The following is a 23887-nucleotide window of genomic DNA, read 5'->3' as shown; positions in this document are numbered from 1 at the left end:
CATTTGGAGCAGTAAATAAATTTTCTTTGAATGACTTATGACTGTATGAGCCAAAGCTTAAGATGGATGCCACATTGAACCACCAATGAAATGTTTTTTTTAGTTTCAATTAAATTCTGTCCATTATAAGTCTTATATGGGAGAGTGTTGTCATTCACCAGGAAGTTTTCCTTTGAACCCTATCATTCTCTATGTACATGAATGTTCTACTCCAATGTCTCATCATAACACAGAGATGACTCTAGGTTCCTAAAGATTATGTCAGTGGAATGGCACTACTGGCCGGTCCTAGAATGTTATCCTAACAGTTCTGAGAGATTCATCACTAGGATGAACACCAGGTGTAGATGATTTTTCCCTTTATTACTTCATGTATCCTGTCCTCTGAGCCGTAAAGGAGGTCTGATCTACGTTGGTGGCAGTGGACAAAATCATCTACTCAGATGGATAAAATCATAGATTCTTGAAGTGCTGAAGAAAGTATGAATAGACAAAGAAACAAGTAACAACAATTCTATAGGAAAGGAAATCTTTACCTTTGAGGAGTAGAAAAGATATTTGTGATGCTAGAGAAGATGAGTAAAGCTTGGTGTAAGTTTTTGGGTGCCAGGCAAACTAGAGGGATGTGACATTTGGGTGAACTAAAATAGTTAATCTGCTGCCAGTGCTAGTGGAGTTGTGTTCTTACTGTAGTTATAGGCAGCCTCTTGCTTTAAATCTCAGCAATCCCAAGGTGGTTCTAGCAGCAACATCCTCTGTAATTAATTGCATGTGTATTTCAGTCCACTCAGGAGGCAGGTGATTACTTGCCTGTATGTTACTATGAGACATTACAATATCAATAGCACCACTAATTTTAATTAAAACTTCAAACAGTGTGCCTGTTGAAATATTCATTATTACCCTTGATTATGTGTGCATTTTAAAGTCTTGTAACACTCATCTCACTGTATAATACTCAAGCTATTTGAGAAAAAGCTTTTACAAAATCATTTTTTCCCCTTTCTGAGACAATGAAATGTGTGTTACCTTTTACATTCCTCTGATTTAACATTTGGCCTAGATTTCTTCACCTTCAAAATAGTAGTCTCCACCCTCCCCCAATAAATTAGAATAAATATAGTGGGAAGGTTGCAGTAGCCGTATTGCATTTACCTTCCCTATAGAGTAAATTGAGCTCTAATTCTTTCTCAGCGGTGGAAATGAGTTTAGTGGTTTAGGCCTTTTTGCAATAAACATTGCTTTCTGTTGTAAAATTGTGGCGTGATTGAGAATGAAGGCATGCATCAAAATAGAAAGCATGTTCAGATTATCTGGAGTAATGGAATAAGATTTCCCTCCTTTAAATTTTGATCTGTAAAGTATCGTAGAAACCATGGGGCTGTTGCGGTGTAAGAGGTTGAGAGGTTGTGACTCCTCAAAGACTGGAGTACAGGACAGGTCGTCTGGAATGAATTCACAGACTCAAGCATTCTTTAAGCCAAGGTGGCAAAGTTTATTGTTATACTTTTCAGCGGACAAGGATTCTTAAGGATCCTGTGAGAGACTGAGAATGCAGCTAGGGTTTGTATGGAAAAGAGCATGGGAAAAGAATGCCAGGAACATTGAGGAGGTAATCCAAAGGTGCAGGTGTCTTTGGGGGCTGTGGATGGGAAGCTACAGGGAGTATAGTGGACAGGGAGGGAGATGATAGAGGTATGGATCTTTGGAGTCTGGCAGAAGGAAGAGTCCTTGGGCTGGGCAAGGCACCCCTCTCCCTCTGTCTTAATGAGAGAATGCTCTGCAACAAGGGAAAGCTTTCTTACAAGACAGGAACTACTAAGGAATTGGGAGACTTTCAGAGACATGATCTGAGGGCTGGGGCCTGAGCAGCCCAGCTCTGTGTAGCTGTACCAGGGAGAGAGATAAAGGTCGTGCTGAGGCCCATGCATGAATAAGTGCTAGGCACAGTGCCCTTGGGCTGGGAAGTGGTTGTCAGAGACAGTGTTTCTGAGGCTAGGGAGAAATTGGGGTATGGGTACAAACACAAGCACCTAAGCACCCCATCAGGATACCCTATATTTGTGTGTACTATATCTACACATACCCTCACCCACATACCCTACAATACACTCACCCTCACACATATGTATATATCCCCTTTATGGGGCTGGTTGGAGGTAGAAGTATATTTGTATTATACCTTAGATGTTTGTTTTTATTATCTAGTTTTTGGCCTGAATTCGACATCAAATAAGTTCTTTATTTTCATGTCCATGTGAATTTGGAAAATGTATAAATTAGAAGATGCATCAAAAATTGTATTGCTTTATGCATATTACTTGAGGAGAAAGAGACTTAGATTTTAGCCTTAAACTTCATATTTTATAATATTTGATCATTTCAATCAAATTAGTGAGGCATATTGATCAACTGAAATTCTGAGCCCATACCTTATGCCATTAGAAGTCTCAATATCCGTGGCAAAACATCTCTGATGTTATCACATAGGCTTTCCTCTATTTCTAATCACCATTTTCCTTTTAAGCTTCTATTTTGTCAAATACCATACCTAGAATGGCTTATTTAGTCTACAGTGATGGAATAAGATTGCTCCCCCCCCCAGTTACATTTTGGTGTTCAAATTGAATTTTAAAATTTGGCAATGTTATTGGAAAGACTGTTAGTATATTTATTTTCATTTCACAGTCTAAAAAGGAAACCTTTTGATAACATCCTTTCCTGTTCATTTTTTTCTGTGATTAATTTTAGTTATATTCTTTGAAAACTAAAATTAATTTTAGATTCATTTGGTTCCTTTTGGAAGCTGTTGCAGTAATAGCAAGATGGATGAAAAACAGAGGACATCATGAGTAAGTTCAACATGAGTCAACAATGTGATATGGTAGCCAAAAAAAGTCAATTTAATTTTAGATTAAGAGTGTCATAGAGGGGCAGCTAGAGAGCACAGTGGACAGAGCACCCGCCCTAGATTCAGGAGGACCTGAGTTCAAATCTGGCCTCAGACACATCACACTTATTAGCAGTGTGACTCTGGGTAAGTCACTTAACCCCAGTTGCCTCAAAAAAAAAAAGTGACACAGAGATGTGATAGTCTGGTTTTATTCTGCCCTGATCAGACATCGTCTAGCTTATTATATTCACTTCTAGGTGCTATAGTTAAGGAAGGACGTGGGTAAACTAGAAAAATTCAAGAGATGAATAACCAGATGATGAAGGGTCTTGAGATGTTTGCCATATTGAGGCTTGTTTGAAAGAAATGGGGCCATGCACAGAGTAGAGAAGATTTAGGGAGATGTGATATCTGTCCTCAAATATATATGAAGAGCTATAATATGAAAGGATGGTAAGAATAGTTTTTATCTTCTCCAGAAGGCAAAACTAGGAGTAATGAATGAAATTTCCAAAGAACAAGTTTGGGCTTGATTTGAGGAAAAATATAAACTAGAGCTATTCACAAGAGGAATGGACTGCTTCAGGAAGTGGTAGGTTCACCCACCTGGAAGTTCTCTAACACATGTCAGATTACCAGTGGCTGGATAAAATGTCCTTTTAGTCATCTAGTTCTCTTTGAACTCAGATTCTGTAATTCTCAAAAACCCATGAGCAGCCCATTGCATGTGACTGGTGGTAATATTTAGCTTTTGTTTCAGGACATTTAAAGAAAAAGAGCCTTTGAGATCAGGGCATGTATTCAAACAAGCACCAGGTAGTAGGCAGCTGAATGAACAAACCATTCTTTCCTACACAGACCATCTCTAATTTATACCCAGTATATCTTATCTTTACCTAGTTGTTTGCATGTTTTCTCCACAAATTAGATTATGAGCTCCTTGAGGGCAGGAACTGTTTTTGCCTTTATCTCTTCAGCATTTAGCACAGGGCTTGGCACATAGTAAACACTTAATAAATTCAAATTGATTTGTCTTGACTCTCCCATGACCCTATAAGCTCTGCAGAGATTCTTTTCTGATTTACCACCGACTTCTCAGAATTTACTAGTCCCTAGTTTATAGGCTCATAGTATTTAGAGTTAGAAGGTTTATTAGGGATTATTATACCCAAATATTTTATAGATGAAAAACTCATAGAGTTCAAATAGCTTATCCAAGATCACACATATAATGTGTAGCAGAACCCAAATTCAAAATCAGTCATTCTGATTACATATGTCTCTTCATTGCCCAAAAATTAAAAAAAATAAAAATAAAAAGAAGGTCAGCTAGGTGGTGCTGTGGATAGAGCTCCGGCCTTGGAGTCAGAAGGCCCTGAGTTCAAATGTAGACTGAAACACTTGACACTTACTGTGTGACCTTGGGCAAGTCACTTAACCCCAATTGCCTCACCAAAAATAAATAAATAAATAAACAAATCTCTCTTCATTGCATTTACCAGGTGAATAATTTCTTGACAACCCCTTCTAGCAACTTTGGACCTTGCCTTTCTACTGTACACTCTTTGAGATTAATCCCTTTGGACAAAAGGCTGTGTCTTTCAACAGGGCTGTTCCTTCAGTACTACTCTCCCATTGCCTGTAAATGAATTTCACTCTGATAGGAATGTCATTTTGGGGACTTGTGGAATTCCTGAAAGCAAACCTTTGGTAATATTTATGATCTAATAGACTTGATACATTTAAAACATGCATAATTAAATTGTAGGTCATGATAGAGAGGCAAAAAGAGTAATAGATGATGCCAACAAATATTTTATCCCCACTTATTTTGTACAAGGCTCCTAGTGGAATTATTTTCATGGGGAGAATTTCATAAAAGGAAAGTAATAGGTTATTATTCCTTGATTAAGCAAAGAAAGAAGTAAATAGCTTCAATTGGGCATGAATCTCACCACCCACTAAAATTTTAATATAGTTTCCCCCCCTCCTCTTCTTGGCATTTTCTCTTTCTTCTGTCTTTTTGGTGATCTATAGATTGATGGATGCAGCAGGTATGTCAAAAAAGAAAATCTGATTCTGAATTATCTGTCTGTTTAAGTAACCTCCCAGGTACCTGAGATCTGTTTATTTCTCTCTCAGGTCATCCAAGGTCTATATCTGTCTCTGGTACCTCGTCAGCATAAAATAAAAATATCTTAAATAGCCAGTGGATTTTTTCCTCTCAATTTTTCTGAAATTTTCTCACACCATGGTTGTAATGCTTTTTAGAAGGGATCTGGAAAAAAAAGTCACAATTTAGAGTTGCTAGAACAGCTAACTCACTACCCTATTTCATTGAATTTTCCAACAGTCTTCCCTCACTGGATTGTGTGACTGTTGTCCAGATAGTCCTCTCCATAACTTGTTCCCTCTCAGTGGTCGTCATGTTCTTCAAACTGGACTTTGCTTGTGTCCTAATGAAGCTTGTAAACATTTGTATCTTACACTAGAGAATCTCAGTAAATAGGTTAATACCACAAAGTGCTTCACATCCCCCAGAAATACTCCAGAATTCCAGGATTAGCCAGACACCAGAATGGATTTCCTAAGGTGTGGGCTTGAGGAAATTTTCTTGACCTCTCTCTTCCCTTGAAACAGCATTGAATCAACCAATGAATCCATTAATTAACATTTATTATTGAGGGCTCATTATATGGAATGTCCTCTTAGATAGTGGGCCCAAATATACTGATAAAGTGGAAATTGTCCTTGCTCCTAAAACAGTTTAGTAGAAAAGCTAAAACCTGTATGAAGAAAAAAAATAGCTGTGATAAAAGTTAGAACAACACAAGTGCATATGTATATAAAATGCGATTGGAGGTAGCTATTGGCACACTGAAGAAAGTGTTGGGCATAGATTCTTCAAATCCTATCATTTACTAGCTACGTGACCATGGGCAAATTACTTAACTTCTCTCTCTCTTTGTTTCTTCATCTGTGAAATGAAAGAGTTGGGTGGACTCAAAGTTCCCTCATAACTTTAAATCTATGATCCTATGGTAAAAACAGATGGAAAGATCACTTTTAGCTTAGAGAATGAAATATATTTCATCAGGTGACATTTAAACTGGCTCTTGTCAGAGGACTAAGATGTCAAAAAGTAGAGGTAGGGAGATGTGGGACATTTCAGTTATAGGGACTGAATGAAAGTGGAAGATAAGAAAAATGTGAGGCATGTTCAAGGAATGATGAATGGTCCAATAAGCTTTTCTGCACCACAGAGTATGTGAGAATAGTTAGTGGGATAATGCTAGAAACACAGAATGGCGCTAGCTTCTGGAAAGCCTTAAATTGCATGATAAAGAGTTTGTTTTCTATTCAGATGCCGATTAGGAGCCATTTAAGGTTTTATTTGATTTTTTTTTTAGCACTGTAACTACATTATCATATCAGTAATAGGAATGTGGATATTGAAGTGAATAGATTGGAGGAGGACATGATTAGAGATGAAGGGACTTATTAGGAGAGTATTGCCATAGTCTAGGTGAGAGAAATAATGAAGACTCACCTAGAATTGTGGCAGTGGGAATAAAGAGCGAAACAGATGTGAGAAATATTGACCAGGTGGAATTAACAAACTTGACAACAAATTGAATATGTGACAGAAATAAGAGAACAGCCAAAGATGACTGAAGTTACAAGCATGGGTGCCTGGGAGAATAATGGTGATCTTTAAAGTCCCTCATAACTCTATAATTCTGCTAAAATTGGGTTTAGATGAAAACATTTTTCATCAAAAGCTGGAAAACTCTTCTAAACAAACAAAACCCAACTCTAACTCTCATTGGAGTTCTCCTCTTGCCCCTATGGAACAGGTGAGGCTCTAAGTATGAGATTATCATTATTTTTCTTTCTTAGATGGAGAAGTAGAAGTTCAAAGAGAAAAACAACTTTCCCAAAGGTCGTAGTACCCTGGGCTCACTAAAAATAAAACTTGAAGGCTCTAGTTTGCTTGTCTAACAAGCAGTAAATCACCAGATGATCTTTAAGGTTATTTTGAGATCTAACATCCTATGTCTCTGACTCTATGAGCTACTAAATTGAAATTGACTTACTGTAGTAGGTTAGACCTATGTTTGACTAGAGCTATTTAGAATTTGGAAGAAATGATACATATTTTCTTTCAGGGGTCTTTTGTATGTCACTGTACTTTCTGCCTTGTCTAGGCCTGAAAACTTTGAAAATTTCATCCTATGCTCTAGATTTAATCTGTTGCATTTCTTATTGTTTTTAACTAGTGTTTTATAATAATCTATTCACCTTATTACTATATCCATTTTATATGTAAGGAGACAAAGGAAACAGAGTGATTGACTTGCCTATAAGGAGATAGTGTGGTGTGGGAGGAGGAATCTTTTGAGCCATAGGGCCAGGGTTCAACTGTCTTTTATGTGATTCTGGGCAAGTCATTTAACCTCTAAGGTCCCAAGTTTCCATTTCTGTAAAATAAAGGAGTTGAACTAAATAACTTCAGATGTCCCTTCTAATTCCCAATATATGAGGTTATGGTGTAAAGCCAATATTTTAATTCTTAATCACCATGTTCTCTCCCACTGAAATTCTGAAGTTGAGACTTCCCAGAAGGCCTTCTGTCTCTTAGCACAGAACCACTTATGTGATTCACCCTTTCCATATCTTCTGACAAACTATGGAGGTAGGCATTTTCTGTTTTCTATGTTCCCTTTTAACTTTATGGCCTTTCCCACAATATTTGTGACCTCACCCTCCCTTCTGACATGGAAAAAAGGGTTCTGAGACATGGATGGAGACTACTCATTAAAGTACTGCTGCTATTGCCTTTGAAAGGCTGTGATTGCACCATGTCTTCCTGCCCCCAAAGCCTTTAATACAAGGTCGTATTTTCTGTGGCTATGAAATGTCTGGTGGCTCTATTAGGAACATTTCAAGTGAAGGCAAATTGTGTTCAAGATAGCACTTACTTTCTGGGAAAGAGCTATAAAAACTATTGCAGAAACATACACTTTGGAAAACAATAATAAATGGTGTGATTTGAATGGATATTTGGTGCTTAGAGCCTCAGGAACTGGAAAGGGTCCCTGCAGTGTCCTTGCAGCCTTTTTTTGGGGGAAAGAAAACAACAACAACAACAACAACAACAAACAATAAGTCTTGATTCTTTCAACTCTATGTTGGCTTTAAAGAGCCCTTTTAATGAAAACTTTCCCCCTAGATTTACAAACCCTTTCCAACTTTATTACATAATTCTAGGATGTACCTTGTGAAACAAGTGAAAAGGAAAGCTTATTACATCCAGCTTGAATGTATGGAAAGTAGAGAGAAAACCCAGATCTCTTGTTTGTATTCTTCAAGTGAAAATGAGCATAAATCTATGGGTGATGCTTTAATTATAGTACATTAAAAGGGACAGTATGATCCAGTACACAGAACTGTGGCCCAGGACTAAAAAAAAAAATCACAATTATATTTCTAGTATTACCAACAACTTGCTAAATAACTTTGGGAATGTCACTTTTATCGGCTTCATCCTTATTAGCTATACCATGGCTCCTCCTTCAATCTCTCTTCTCTCTCCCTTTCCTCTTAACCTCTTTGAAACAGTCAGAGGAAATGATGATGCTGTGGAGCAGGTTTGGGCAGGCAGTCTGCTACATGGGGTTTGGACCCTCCATTCTCAGAGTACATGGAGTTGTTCTGTCAGAACAAAGAAATGACTTTTTATGGTTTTCAGTTACAGATTGAATTCACTAGGTGAAACATTTGGACCTTTATACTATCTCTATAGAATAACTGCTTGCTCCAGAGTTTTTAGGAATCCCTCAGAATGTACTAGAAGAATCTGGGAGTCAACTCATCCATTCTGCAATGATTTCCCAACAAATGAAGGTGAAAGTCCTATTTGGGTCAAAAGCTCTCTTTTGTGCACTTTGACCTTCTCTGAAAGGGGTCCAATTGAAGGGTTGAAGAAATCTGAATTTTCATTTGGTTGTGTAGGTGAGATGTTACCTCAAGTAGACATGGCGGCCTCTCCAGACCAGGGATTCTGTTTGCATTGGCTCTGGAAGCAGGGACAATCTGGGCAGCAGCCCTAGTTGGAGTAAAGTATTTAAAAGACTTCACTTTGTTTTTCTCCAATCTCTGTCACACTTTTATACCCTTTATCATTGTACTCTTTATAACAGATTTTCACAAAATCATTGGATGTTAGATTTGGAAGGAACTTTGAAAGATCGTGTAGCCTTTGACTCTCTTTAGCCAAGATTATATTTAGTCCCTAATACCTAATACGTAGTTATATACACAGAAAGATTTCAGAAAAAAAACAAACTGATAGGTGAATTTTCCCAGACATATTAGGACCTTGTTAATTTTTGAAGGCTTCTTAGCAACTCACTCCAGTGTTTAGCAAGATTTTCTTCCTTTTAGCTTACCTAAATATGTAAGTGGTGGTTTTAGTTCATTTCCTTCATATTTTGAATTCCATTGGTAGCTTGTGGCACAGTAGAGTCAGGAAAACCTGAGTTAAAATCCGACCTCACACACTTACTAGCTGTGTGACCCTGGGTGAGTCACTTAACCTTGTTTTCCTCAGTTTCCTCATCTGTAAAACAAGTTGGAAAAGGCAATGGCAAATTATTCTAATATCTTTGCCAAGAAAACCCCGAAACACACCTGACAAAAATACCTCCCAAAATTATTGTAAGGATCAAGTGGGATAACATTTGTAAAATGTACTACACAATGCCTGGAACATAGTAGGTGCCATATAAATGCTTGTTTGCTCCCTTCTCTTCCACAGTGGAGATGGAAAACTGTCTGCAAAGTTTTGAAATTCTCAGAGACTGGGCAGCATAGGACAGCATAATTTTGTTATATTGAATAAAGGTTACATAGTAAATATTACTTATAAGTTCAAGGATAAATATGAATGAAATCCTTAACATGCTTTCTGCACATTCCCTGATATTTCACTAACATTAACAGCAATTTTGCACACTGAGTCCAGGGCAAGCTATTGGATTTGAACTTTGTATTGAGATAGTACATTTCTCCTATGTGAAAATACCTTGGAGAGGTACTAAGAAGAAATACAAACATCTGGATCACAAGTCAGGTAGTTTATTACTTACAGGCACACAAAGGTATAGCTCCATAGCCCTTCAGCCCCACAGGCTTAAGCACAGGCAGTGATGTGGACCTAGGGTGTGATGTATACTCAGATTCAAAAGCCTGTCACAAGGGAACACTCAACCAGAAGGGAGGTCTGGAGCTCTGGGTTCTCCCCTCATGTCTGATTGTTGTTGCTGGGCAGATTGGCAGAGACTTGAGTGGGAAGAGAATCTGAAGGGGAGTCAATTAACAGGTGGCCTGGACTGTGACCTCTCATCAATCACAATGTAATTGTGGTTAGGAAAGTTTGCTAACCTTGCATTTGCTAAAATGATTATGATAGGGGAGTGTTTCATTCTTTATCTCAAAGAAGCTGACTAAACCAGTTATTGGGGCCAATCAGTGGTCATATATGGAGTCATTTCTAGCTGGAGCTTAGCAAATTGGCCACTTCTCAAACCCTATGAATTTGAGGGCTTTTTTTTTTTAAACTATAGCTGAAAAAGTACATAGTGAGTGGAGTGGAATGAGTCCTGGATTTGGAGTTATAAAACCTAGGATTGAATTTGGGCTCTGGAACTTAATAGCTATATGATTTAGAGCAGGTCACTGTATCTCTCTGAGTATGTTATAACTTCAAGGTTTTTTTGGGGGGGAGGTGGGGAAAATTATATAGTGGAATCAAATTAGAGAATAGAGATTGTACAAAGAAAGCCCTGGTGTAAAAGTTAGTAAATAATAATAAATACTAAATATGAGAAACAATATGGCAAATGGGAAGAATGCTGGATTTGAAGTCAGAATTTTGGTTCCAATTATGGCATTCCCACTTTTATACCTGTATGACCTTGGGCAAGACACTTAATCTCTGAGGGTCTCAGTTTCCTTATTTTTCTCAAAATGGCCTAGCTGGTCTCTGAGGACACACCTACTTAGATCCCTTCCAGGCCTGATTCTACGAGCTATTAATTTTTACAACTAATAATGTTGGTAAAAACCTTAAAGAGTAATCTATATCATTATATAGACACAGAAAAATGGTACTCTGAATGATGTGAATTGTTTAGGTGTACAACTTTTTATAGTTAAGATTTTCTTTGTATCTGTGCTGATTTCTATTTGGGACAGCCCCTATGATTATAGGGTGTTTCTGAGGTTACCCAGTGATTTTTAAGTTACCTGAAGATGATCTTAGAAAAATTGCTCTGATCTAGAAATCCCAGGACTTTTCTATGTAAACTGGAATCCACAGAAAGATGCTGAAACCAAGTTGCCATTTTGGAATTGCTCTAGACTTTTGGGTCTTGGATTGGTGACCTTGAACTAGACTAAGTCCTTTGGATGCACGCTCAGTGTAGTCGATGAAGAAGGCACTAACCTATATCTAAACTTCTAGGGCATTATCAATTAATGTATAGCACAGTCACACTAGAGGCATTAAATCATACCTAATAGTCTAGGGAGTAGTTATCTAATGGAAAGCACATGCTGACTGATATGTATAAAGAGAGCATACAGGATTCCTGCTGGCCGTCTGGTTCCCAGAATGAGAAATAGAATTGGAGATTTCATTGTTCTTGCAGTGAGATATTGACTTGTGCAGAATCTCTGCTGGACAACCATACCTGTAGCTGCTTAGCTTTGCTGGCTGGAGTAGCACGTGTTACACACTGGGACACTTAGCTGATCTCTGTGAGCACAAGGGAGTAAACTCATCTAGTGACTGTAAATAGATGGCTCTGAGACTGAGTCTGGGGCTGCTTATCCTTATTCAGCTCTTCTTTTCCATTTGACTTCTAGTCAGGCTCCAGAGTAGCATAAGCACAGAATTGTGGATCTACACAGGGCTAAGGAAAGGGAAAAGAAGAATGAAGTGATAAATGCCAACTATTAATATTGTCACTGTTACTATCTTGTTCTCATCTTGTATTTGATGGAGTGAAGAGAGAAATGGTCCTTGGACAAGTTGTTATCCTGTTAGCCTTCTTTTGTGTTTAATGATTGCTATGGAGTGAGTGAATTGCTTTTTTTTTTTAAACCTGGACTTTTGCAATGAGGTGGTGCAATGGATGAGCGCTGGACTTGAAGTCATTATGATCTGAGTTCTAATTCTGCCTCAAAGACTTACTAGCAGTGTGACCCTAGGAAAGTCATTTAAACTCTCCAGCCTCCGTTTCCTCATCTGTAAAAATGGGATAACATAGCATCTACCTGACAAGATTTGTTGTGAAGATAAAATGAGATAACATTTGTAAAATGTTCTGCAAACATTAAAGCACTATATAAATGCCAGCTATTATTATTATTATTGCAATAGTCTTCTGGTCAGCCTTCCTCAAGTCTCAACTCGCTCTAGTTCCTCCTCTACTCAACTATCAAATTAGTCTTTCTAAAGGACAAGTCTGACCATGTCCTGACCATGCAAGAAGCTCCATTTGCTTCCTATTGCCTCCAGGAACAAATAAAAAAAAATCTCTATTGTAACTCAAAGTTCTTCATGACCTGTCTCCCTCTTACCTTTCCAGTTTTATATTTTACTCATGCTTATGTACTCTGTAATCCAGTGACACTGGCCTGTCTCTTTGCTGTTCCTCAAACAAGATACTCCACTTCTTTACTCTGGGCATTTTCACTGGCTGTTTCCAAGCCTGGAATTTTCTCCCTCTTCATCTCTGGCTCCTGGCTTCCTTCAAGTTCCTGCTAAAACCACCTTCTAAGAGAAAGCTTTCTCAATCCCCTTTAATGCTAGTGTCTCCCCTTTGTTGATTATTTCCAATTTATCCTGTATATGTCTTGTTGGTATGTAGTTGTTTGTGTACTGTCTTCCCTATTAGACTATTAGAGTTCAGAAGGACCTTTGAACTTATCTACAAAATTAATCAATATTGTAGGAATCAATATTATAGGAATTTAGTACATTCTTGGCAGATGACCATTTAGCCTCTTCTAATACGTCCAGAGTGGGATAGAACACTTTTTCAGGCAACCCATTCTATTGTCACACAGCTCTATTATAAAGTTCTTCCTTATACTTAAACAAAATCTGCCTCCTGCAGCTTCTACCATTAGTCCTGGTTTTCCCTACAGATAAGCACCAGAGAAATTTATTCCCTCTTCTGCATTATGGGCCTTAAAATATTAGAAGCAGTTTTTATGTCCCACATAAGTCTTCTCTTCTCTGGACTAAATATCTCTGTTCCCTTAATGGATTGTCGTACAGCATGGTTTCTAAGTCTTTTTATCATCTTCATTGTCTCTTCTTCGCGTAGTCTAGTTTGTCAGTTCCCCCTTAAAATAATGCACTAAAACCTTATACGATATTCCTCATGTGGTCTGACCAGCAAAGAGTACAATATGAATATTGCCTTCCTTTATACGTCCATTACACCTCTACTAAAGAGGCCCATGATCATATTAGCTTTTTAAGCAGCCATACCATTAAGTCCATTTGTTTTTGAAGTGAACTGCTATGAATCCAGGACTCTTGCATCTTATATATGTGTTATTCTTTTTTCAACTTTAATATAATACTTCCCATTTATATACTGAAATTTTGTCTCATTTTTCAACTCATTGAAATCTTATCAAATCATTATTCTGGCATTTACCATATTAGTCATCAGATACAGTTTTGTGCTATTTGCTAATTGCATAATCATTCTTTTAAAAATTATGTTTTATTGATGACTTTTGTCTTTACATCACAGCCATTTTAGAGGGGAGGAGTGGGGTGGTGTGGAACACTCTACGTCATTAGACTGTTTGAACCATTCCTTATGACAAAGAAAAGCAACATAATTATTCTATGTCTTTATACAAGTCATTAGTAGAAATGGTAGACAGGATGTCGTAAATTACCTTACTTCTTTCAAAACATATCCTACGTGGCTCTTTCTAATTGGGACATTTCTTGATGCTCCAAGTTGATAAATCTCTGTCCCTCATGAGAATATAGATTCGTTGAAAGGAGAGATTGTTTTGACTTTGGGTTTTTAATCTAGGCTCAGAGCACAGTGCTTTGTGTATGGAAGTGCTAAATAATTCTTTGTTGAATAGAATCAAATTGAATTCCAGTGAAAGGTCTCTGCTTTCTTCCTCTTTAGTCACACTGTCACCATATTGTCTTGGTAAGACTTGCACGGTCATTACTGCAAGTTTGCTTGTTGGTCTCTCCTCCTTTCAGCCCATCCTGCACACCCCAGCCAATCTAATGACTTCAACACACCATTTACATTATGTTCTCAAGAACATAGAATGGCTGCCCTTTGTATCAAATCACAATTCTTACCTGAATTTCTTTTTCTTTTCTCTTTATGTTTTCAAAGTTTTGTTGATGACTTTTTATTTTTATGTTTTACACACAATCACATTTGGATATATGTCCACAGCCCCCTTCATCCTCCTTCCAATGATCCTTGCCCTTGTGACAAAGAAAATCAGGTAAACAAAACCAGCCAAAACATACACGTATGTGGCTGATAGCATATGAAACATTTCCTACTTAAAATTTCCTGCCATTCCAATAAGCTTGGTGCGTTTCCTCATTTCTTCTACTAAGCTAAAGTAGATGTACATAATTACACATGATTTAGATTTGTTTTTATTTTTCTTCATTTATATTACGATGTTCATCATGTATATTGTTCTTCTGGTTCTTCTTATTTTATTCTGTATCATTTCAAAGAGATCCTTTCATGTTTCTCTGAATTGTCTCATATATATCTCTTAAGACTTAATAATATACCATTACATTTCATTGCCTATATGACAATTTGTTTAGTCATTTCCCAATCTATCCATTTTTTTTTCCTGGCTTTTTGCTACCATGGTTGATTTCTTTGTTATTTTTACTGATATTCTGAATCTGAGGTGAAACCTCTGAGATGCTTTAATTTTCATTTCTCATATTAATAAATCAGAGCAGTCTTTTATGTGACAATTAATAGTTTATAAACCTTTGGTGAACTGTTTATTTATATCCTTTGACCACTCATCCACTGGGGAATTGCTTTACCTGACCTAGAAGGGACTCCATAATCTAGCCCCACCTTATTCAAATACATTCCCTCCAATGATGCAAATCACAACTTATCCAAGGCTGACTCTTCTGTGCTACTCTTGTCCAACTCCTTCCAAAAGTTCACCACAGGATATCCACCTGACATACTGGGAGGCCTTCCTTGCTTTTAAAGTCATGAGGATACTAGTGAAAGACTACCTATCCACCTATCATCCTGTACTCTTGCTCCATGACTAGTGCTTCTTTTCTTCCTCTCTTACATTTCATTGATAATGTTCTTTACTCCTGTTTTTCTTCAGAGTTCCTTCTTGATTATTTGTTACATCTTGCTCTCAGCCACCACATGCTTCTGTCTGTGTTCTTTAGAAGCAGTGGTGTTCTATATCCCGTTGCCAAAAGCGACACCACTAAAATGTTAATATTGAAAAGAAGGGTCTTTGCTGTCTTATTTAGCTCCGGGCACAACTCATTGTCTATCTATGCTATTTGTCTCAGATGTACACATTACCATATAAGCTCTATAGAGTATTAATGCAATTATGTGTTGAAAGCTCAGTGATAGACATTTTTCATCCATTTGATATTTCTTCTCCAGGCTAAAATCATTTAAGTGATTATAGATCTTTTCTAGGATTCTCTGGAAGAGCCAAATGTAATTAACATACAGTATCATGGGCAGAACTTCATCGTCCACAGTGGATTCCTCTTCCATCTGGACTATATACTACATTTCCTCCATCATAGTGGTGAATGTGTTTGATGAAAACACATTCATGGAGTTCTTCCTCATGGACCTCATGGACCTTCTCCTATGCTTCATTGTAGCATGGAAAGAACCCTGACTTATTGAAATTATGCCACAGAAAGCAAACTCTGGCAGGTTTTTCCATGCTATAAAGGTTTCAAGTAGGGCAAGAAACATTATTTCACGGAGTATTTGATTATCACGTATTAAGGCAAGAGTGATAAGTATTCACAAAAGAGGACCATCATGAAAATTACTGCACATTGTGTAGCAAAATCAGTTGCTAAGGAAGAAGTAGTAAAGAAATCCTATGGAGAACTCGATAAGACCATCTAAGTCAAATCAAAATATATCCAAATTCTTGGTGACCTTAATATAAAGGTAAGAAATAGTCAGAATGGGGAGAACTATATCTGCTGTGGACATCCTTCAGTTTGTCAATGTTCTTCTTGAAAAGATGTTGCCTAGAAATGAACATGATAGTTGTGGTATACTTAGGGCAACTTTCAACTCTAGTATTCTAATAATATGATTAAATATCTATTTAACAGCTATTATTGCATCCTACATTGTTGAAAATTTTTAAAAAGATGATTATGATCTGTTTCCTGTTCCCAAGGAAATTTTGATCTAATAGGAGTTAAATCACATACACACATATACACATATATATGTATATAAATATACATAATATGTATAGATATGGAACATAACTAAAAGATGAAGTGGAATATGAATGCATTAAGAGAAGTACAAGTCGTTACAGTTTAGAGGGGGGAGAGAAGACAATTTTTTATATTAATTTTTTTTCAAGGTCATATACTCCTTTTGGGTATGTTATTTCTTTGTCTCCCCTAAAGCATTCAACACAATGCTAGGCAGTCAATACTTAATATTTACTTGTTGATTGATTGAAGTGTCAGTGGATTAGTTTAAATCTTTTACTCCTGCTGGAGAAGCAGCTCAAAATCTAGTCTTTTGTTGATAGTGGGGCAGTAGAAATATCTTTTCATATAAAGGACCACATATAGCACTTTGTTGGCTTGTATATTCAGGGTGATCTTTCCCTTCCTTGTTGCTTTTCTGATGTAATATCCATGCTTGAATAGACATTGAATGATAATGAGCATTCATGTACTATATAATCTTAGGTAACCTTGAGGTTTGTATCTAATATGTTTTTCAAAAATATGCAATAGCCAATGAGGAGGCTCAGAAATTCTCAAAAATGGACGATTTATTTTTCTAAGTGGCTGAGCATTCTTTTCAATGGGAGCCCCAGATATGACTCTTACTTTGCACATTCTCAAAGACCACATCATTTTCTGGGATGGGCCAACTAGTTCAGCCCCATCTTTTGCTTTGCCCTTATTGACCACCTCTGCTGGCAGAGGTTGTCATGACTTTTTTGGACATGCTCTATCTGCATAGAGAGGATAATTACACTTATTTATTAAGTGCCTATAGGCAAGACAATGTGCTAGGTGCTGGAACTGATGGAATTATCAGTAAAGAAGGTGAAAGGAAAGGATATGAGTATCCAGCACAGAGCCTTGGTGGACAAACATGCTTAGGGGTTGGGGCATCGATGGTAAGCCAGTAAAGGAGAATGGGGAGTTGTCGCAGAGGCAGCAGAAGAAACAATAGAGAATAATGTCCCCAAAACCAAAAGATAAGAGACAAACTTGGTTGAAGGAAGAGGGGACAATGGTGGTGGTGAGGTGACATCAGATACTGCAGAAAGGTCAGAAGAATAATGGTGGAATATTTCGTATCCCCAGTGCCTCATATATGTAAGCATCAGATTTAGCAATTAAGAAATTGTTGGTAAACTTGGACAGGGTAGTTTTAGTTGAGTGGTAAAGGTGGAATGAAGTAAATGAAGTAAAAGGGGAAAAATCAGTTGTGTATTTCTCTTCTCATGTTCACATACAGGAAATGAGAAATTCAGTGAAGCTTTGAAATAATCATTTGATGAATACAAACATTATTCACTTGAATAGTCAACTCACGGAAATCGGGAGGGTAGTCTTTTGAGACATATATAGAAAGTGAATAGTTTATCAGAAGCAAGTTTCCACTATAAACGATTACCTTGAAAGACTGGGGCAGGTATTTTGCAGGTTATTGCATCAATATTTTCTTTCATCTCACTAAAAAATTCCTTCTTTTTTTCCATCTCTCTTCTGCTATCCACTCTTCTTTATATCAACACCAACGGAACACAAAAATCTATGCCTACCATCTCATGACAAATGTCAGCTGTAACAGTGTATGATGGCATTTTACAAAGATGCAAAATACATATATGCAAATTCTCCTTAGCATCCCAAACATTAAAAGAATGAGGAATAGTATCTTACCATATAAATTCATTTCTACTGTCAGAGCCAAGACTTGCATGACCTTGCATCTTATAATTAGGATAGCAAAAGAACTAGTTTTGACAACCAGCCAACTCTATAAAAGAAAAGAAAGAGCAATTCTAAAAGTCAAAAATTGGCTGTTAGACTGAAACATGAGATGAAAAGGAGCTGCCTCTTCCTTCACAAGCCAAACTCATCATTACTGACTCCCTATCGAATGACACCTTTAGGAACTTATATTTAAAAACCAATAAGAAATAAGGAGGTGAAGTTGTCAAACAAAGCTTGGGCTTTCATGCAAATGTCTTTAGTAATTAAGGGGAGGGTGCTAAATACACCATATTCTGTGTAAGCAGAATTGCTGCTAAATTCAGTGGTATTTCTATGAGGCAACAGCTGCTCTTAAAGGAGGGCTGTCAATGTTGATAAGTTACTTTTAAAACTAAATCTGCTTGCTGAGCTCATGTTCTTTTGAAAAACCATAAAGAACAAAAGCTTTAATGCATTTTTCTTTTTTTAATAATAAAAAAACTCTCTCAAGAATTGCTAGGAAAAGCAGAATTTAAAAAGCCCGCAACCTAGTGGGATTCTAAAGCAAGCCCATTTACAAGTGAGAAGGAACAAAACGCAAAAATGAAGTTAGAAGTTGAGAGGCTCTAAGAAATTATTATGATCTGCAAGTAACATTTTAAAATTATGGAAAGTACCATGACAGCATTCTTGAAGAGAAACTGCTGTGGTCTTTATGGGAATGACTCATTTTAAAGACTGTGATTGATTTTGAATTGTTCTCCTCTGGGGCTTTGGCCCAGAATGAACTGTTTGCTCTAAGGTTGTTTGTCATGGTGATTGCTCTGGCCTGAGAATACTTGGGATTGATGTCTTTTTTTTTTTTGTGATGCAAAATGTGGACAGTTCATTTGGCAAAAGTAGCACAGCCTACTTCTACTTCCTGAGGAAAGACAATGTTGTCTAGTAGAGTGTGCTTGGGATTCAGAAGCCAAAGAGCTGGGCTTCAGTCCTAACTCTGACATTAAACGGTTCTGTGGACATGAGCAAGTTCATTAACATGTTAGCATTGTTTTTCTCCTCTTTGAAATTGATGAGATATTGCTTGTACTACCTGCCTCACTGTATTATTGTAAGAAAAATACATAGTGAAATGAAAATTGCTGTATATGGGGATGTGTAACCTGGACAGGGATGTGATCACTGTCTTCAAGTATTTGAAGGGCTCTCATGTGAAAGAGAAGGAGTCTCCTTGGTTCCAGAGGGCAGAATTAGTGCCAATGAGGCAAAATTTGGCTGATGTGAAGAAAAACATCCTATGAATTAGAGCTCTGGCAGTAGTAATGTTGTTGTTATTGTTCGGTCATTTTAGTTGTGTCTGACTCTTTGTGGCCCCATTTTGGGTTTTCTTGGCAAAGATACTGGAGTGGTTTGCTATTTTCTTCTCCAGCTCAATTTACAGCTGAGGCAAACAGCATTAAGTGACTTGACCAGAGTCACAAGGCTACTAAGTGTCTGAGGTCAGATCTGAACTCAAGAAGATGAGCCATCCTGACTCTAGGCCACTGTGCCATCTAGTTGCCCTGTAGCAGTAGTAGTAGTAATAATAATAATAATAATAGAAATAATCATAATAATGATAATGATAATAGACAACAATTTAAAAACATTTTAACATTTGCAAAGCATTTTACAAATACTCTCTCATTTTATCCTCATAACTCTGGGATATAGGTGCTATGATTGTCCCCATCTTATAGAGGAGAAAACTGCAGAGAGATTAAGGGTCACAAAGCAAATGAATGTCTGCGGCTGGATTTGAACTCAGGTCTTGCCTTTCAGGTCAGCACTCTAGCTACTGAGCCACTTAGCTGCCTAGCTGAAGGTAAACTGGAATAGGATGCCTTTGGAATTAGCAGATTCATCATCTTGCTAAGATTTTTGTTCAGACTGTGCTAGATGGTTTCTGAAGTTTCTTCTAACTATGAGAATCTCTCATACTGATTGTATGATAAGCACATGGGCTATATTTATCAAAGGTAAAATTAAGATGTTTTTAGTGGAATTTTAACTTTTCCTTAACATGTCTCTCTGTTTACCCTATAGCCTTATGCAACTCCTGATATCAACCCTCTTGAGTTAATATTACGCTCTATTCTGGTGTTCCATTTGATGCTGGATATCACCTAGACACACCTGACTCCTTGGTGTGATCAAACTTTTCTTATTCTACATTCCATTTGCTGGGTACTGTTTTTTAATGAGGTAAGAAAATCTGATAGAATCATAGAATGTAAGCATTGGAGTTGGTCTTAGAGATCAACTTGTCTTATCTCCTCCCCAACATAGGGATATATTCTATGATATTCATGGCCATAGCTACCTGCTCCCTTTCTCAGGTCTCTCTCCAATCCAGCCTATGCTCCACACATCTGTCAAGGTGATTTTCTTCAAGTTTAAAATGGGCCGTGTCACTTCCCTATTCAATAAACCCCAGTGGCATCCTGTTTATTCTAGCATCGATCAGATATTATTTTGTCTTTTTATTATTTCTATTTTGGAGTGAATTTTGTGATGCTTATGATTATTAGTATAGTAGTACATATGTAGAATTTATAAATAAATGAATATATATATATTTTTTGAGGGTAGAAATTCAGAAGTATTTTAGGTATTGGATTGTGATTTAAATGATTTGAAGACACTGAACGTCTTGAGAGGGTCATATGACTTTTGCCATTCACATGTGTTTGTAAGGAATTTTTTTTTAATCTTTGCACCAATATGGTAGTTGATATTAAATCCATGCCTTACTAGCAAGTTAGAATTCACTCTTTTGGTCAATGAATCCATTGCTTCTAATAAAAGATTTTTTAAGTCTTAAAGTGGTATGACCAAGAAGTAACTACTCTGCTAAAAGTAATTTGGGGCAGAGGAGCACAAGATTCTGCTGCAAGAGAAGGTCCCTTTAGCCTTCCTTATCTCTATTATTCTGAAGAGGTTGAGTGGAGTGCCTAGAGCTTTCTCTGTAATTGGTTCCTGACAATTTTCCTCCCATTCAACCAATGGTACATTCAAAATTTTGAGCAAATACCAAATTAAGTTAGGGAACTGGGACTATATTCCATAATTTCAGTGGTGCAAAAGAGTAGCTTGGCTAAAAGCAACTTTTCAGATAAACTTTAAAAATAAACCAACATAAATAACAATGCAATTTTTGGTATATAAACCTTCTCATCAGCCTCCAGAATTCCTTTTATTTATCTCGTTTTCTTGGGCCAACTGCTTCTCCAAATCTCCTTAGCACAATGTGGAGAATATAGTAAGGTACTTAACAAATTCGTGTTTCCTTCCTTCCTTTTCTCTTGTGGCTGAACTAAAAGAACAGAGGTGCCTACTAGCAGAAATACCCTGAGATATCACTATCTCTTCTTCCCTTCCTTATGCCTCTCAAGTCACAAATTTGAAAGTTTTTTTGGGGGGAAAAATTCCATTCAACAAGTTTATAATGAGTGCCTTTCATATACCTAGCACTGGGCTCATACCACCATAACAAAACAAAGAAAGTCTGGAATAGTTCTTACTAATACAGGGTTTATTAATCAAGCCCCAAGGAAAACGAAATGTGTTGAAGCCGCTTCATTGATTGACCTTCATTAGGCTAGTCCTTATTTCTCTGAGGTGCTAGGCCTATGGAAACTTGTGAGCCAGGTTCAAATTCAGTGATTTGATACATTTTATATCAGTATCAATATTTTTTTTCAACCCAGAAGAGAATTGGGAAAAAAAAATCCTGTTTTTTGAAGCTATGTTACATTCATAATTAACAAAAGACAAAACTCCACACATGTGGAAAAAAGAAAAGTCATATGAACTTCCTGTCTTTCCATGCCTAATAGATGGGTAGCTTCCCTGGCTTCCTTCAAACATCAGCTAAAATCCCACTTCGGCAAAAAGAAAGCAAAACAAAACAAAACAACAACAACAAAACCTTTTCTGATCCCTCCTTAATTCTAGGTCTTCCCTCTGGGATAACCTCTAATTATAATCAATGTACCTTTTACATACATGGATGTTTGTAAGTTCTCTTCCACATTAGAATGTGAGCTCCTTGAAGGCAGACTCATTTTGTTTTTCTTTGTATTTCCCACTCTTAACACAGTCCTGTGACCTGATCCCTGCTTAATAAATGTTCCTTGGCAGATGAGCCAAAAGAATTTTTTTTGTTGTTTTTTGGTTACACTATGGGGTTAAGTGACTTGCCCAGGGTCACACAGCTAGTAAGTGTTATGTGTCTAAGGCCACATTTGAACTCAGGTCTACCTGAATCCAGGGGCCAGTGCTCTATCCACCTAACTTCCGCATGGACCAAAACAATTTAAAATCAAGTATCCTTGCTGAAACAGTTAAGTTTTGGGAGTGAGTGAGACATATTGAAAAAGTACAGATCATAGAAAGGCATTGGGTGTAGGCATGGGACAAAATTAGTCATGGGGAGAGAGGATGTGTGCCTCTAGGTAGAGAAAAGCAAGGTAAACTAAAAGGAAAGATCCATCCTTTCCTTGTAGGTTTATGACTGGTTTCTGGTGACAGGTGCCACAGAAAAAGAAACGATCCTTTGTGGGCATGATCAATGAGAATGGATTAAGGGATCTCAATGTCAGGTCCCAATAAAGATTCTTTAAAATTTATTGCCCCTGACCTATAAGGCCTGAAAGTTTTTTCTCTTGCTCTTACCATATTTGCTCAGATCTCCTGCTGTATTTGTAATCCTATATTTTCCCAAGCACTGCTAATGTTTGGATTCAGAATCTGGGTTAAAAAGTCAATTTCAGGTTATATCAAGTTCAGTTCACCTCGATCATCAGAGTGCATCCATTTCTTCTTTTTCAAAGAAAGGATTGTCTGCTGGCATAATAGGGTCACCTCTTTTTCACTCTCTCCCCAACCCTTATTGAGGATTTAATACAGGACAGGGACACCTGGGCCAGTCTTCCTACCCCCACTGGGCTTCTCTCTCTATTTCCCCCCCTGAGACTGAGGGGAAGGTTTGTTCTATTAGTTTTGTGGATATTTTTTATTCTGTTATTCCTGTTCTTGCAAAATTGTCGCATTTCAAAGTGGTCTATTTTATACCAGGCGACAGAGCCCTCCAAAGCAGCTCCAGAACGTTTGTCTTTTCTATCTAGAGATGTGAGGTCAGCAAGGCAGGGGAAGGCAAGACAGATAAACACAGAGGAATGCGCAAGATCGTCTCGGCAACGCCTCACCAATGAGGTTGCCAAAGTACTGCCGCAGGATGTCCTTGAAAACGCGACTGTGCTTGAGGTAACCTTTGAGAATGAGTGTGTGCTGCCAATGCAACATAATGGGTTTTCTGTCTTTATTTATATGACATTATTAAAATGAATGTAAAGTAATCTGCTCTAATGTCCTGTCTTTCTTCTCACTGAGTCTGCTTGACAGGGGTGCAGAGGGGAGAGAAGGCTGCTCTTATTTGCTTTCTGATGAACAAATGCAAAAGTAAATCTTCGTTATGAAACTCCTTTGGATGAGGGTATTTCAGATATTAAACCTTTACATCTTACCTTCCAGCTCAACCACATTGCACTGAAAAAACTTTATAAGATGGCATTTCACACTGCACATTTGATTTCAAAAGTCTAAATGTGTTCAGGCTTTATAAGTATTTAAGTGGTTTTCGTTCTGGGAAAATCAACTAC

General features: G+C 37.4%; 1 long non-coding RNA gene across 1 annotated transcript; it reads left to right on the top strand.

Moving 5' to 3' along the window:
• Positions 1-323: 323 nt before the first annotated feature.
• Positions 324-23473, top strand: LOC110210852 (uncharacterized). The gene is made up of 3 exons (XR_002325194.2): positions 324-480; positions 20271-20429; positions 23354-23473. It is a non-coding gene; the product is annotated as an uncharacterized LOC110210852 (long non-coding RNA).
• The last annotated feature ends 414 nt before the right edge of the window (positions 23474-23887 follow it).

This window comes from Phascolarctos cinereus, unplaced genomic scaffold (assembly GCF_003287225.1).
Source record: "Phascolarctos cinereus isolate Bilbo 61053 unplaced genomic scaffold, phaCin_HiC Scaffold_726;HRSCAF=1367, whole genome shotgun sequence".
In the NCBI taxonomy this organism is placed as follows: Eukaryota; Metazoa; Chordata; class Mammalia; order Diprotodontia; family Phascolarctidae; genus Phascolarctos; species Phascolarctos cinereus.
The sequence above is the reverse complement of the archived record's forward strand: the minus strand, read 5'-3'. Positions and strand labels throughout refer to the sequence as shown.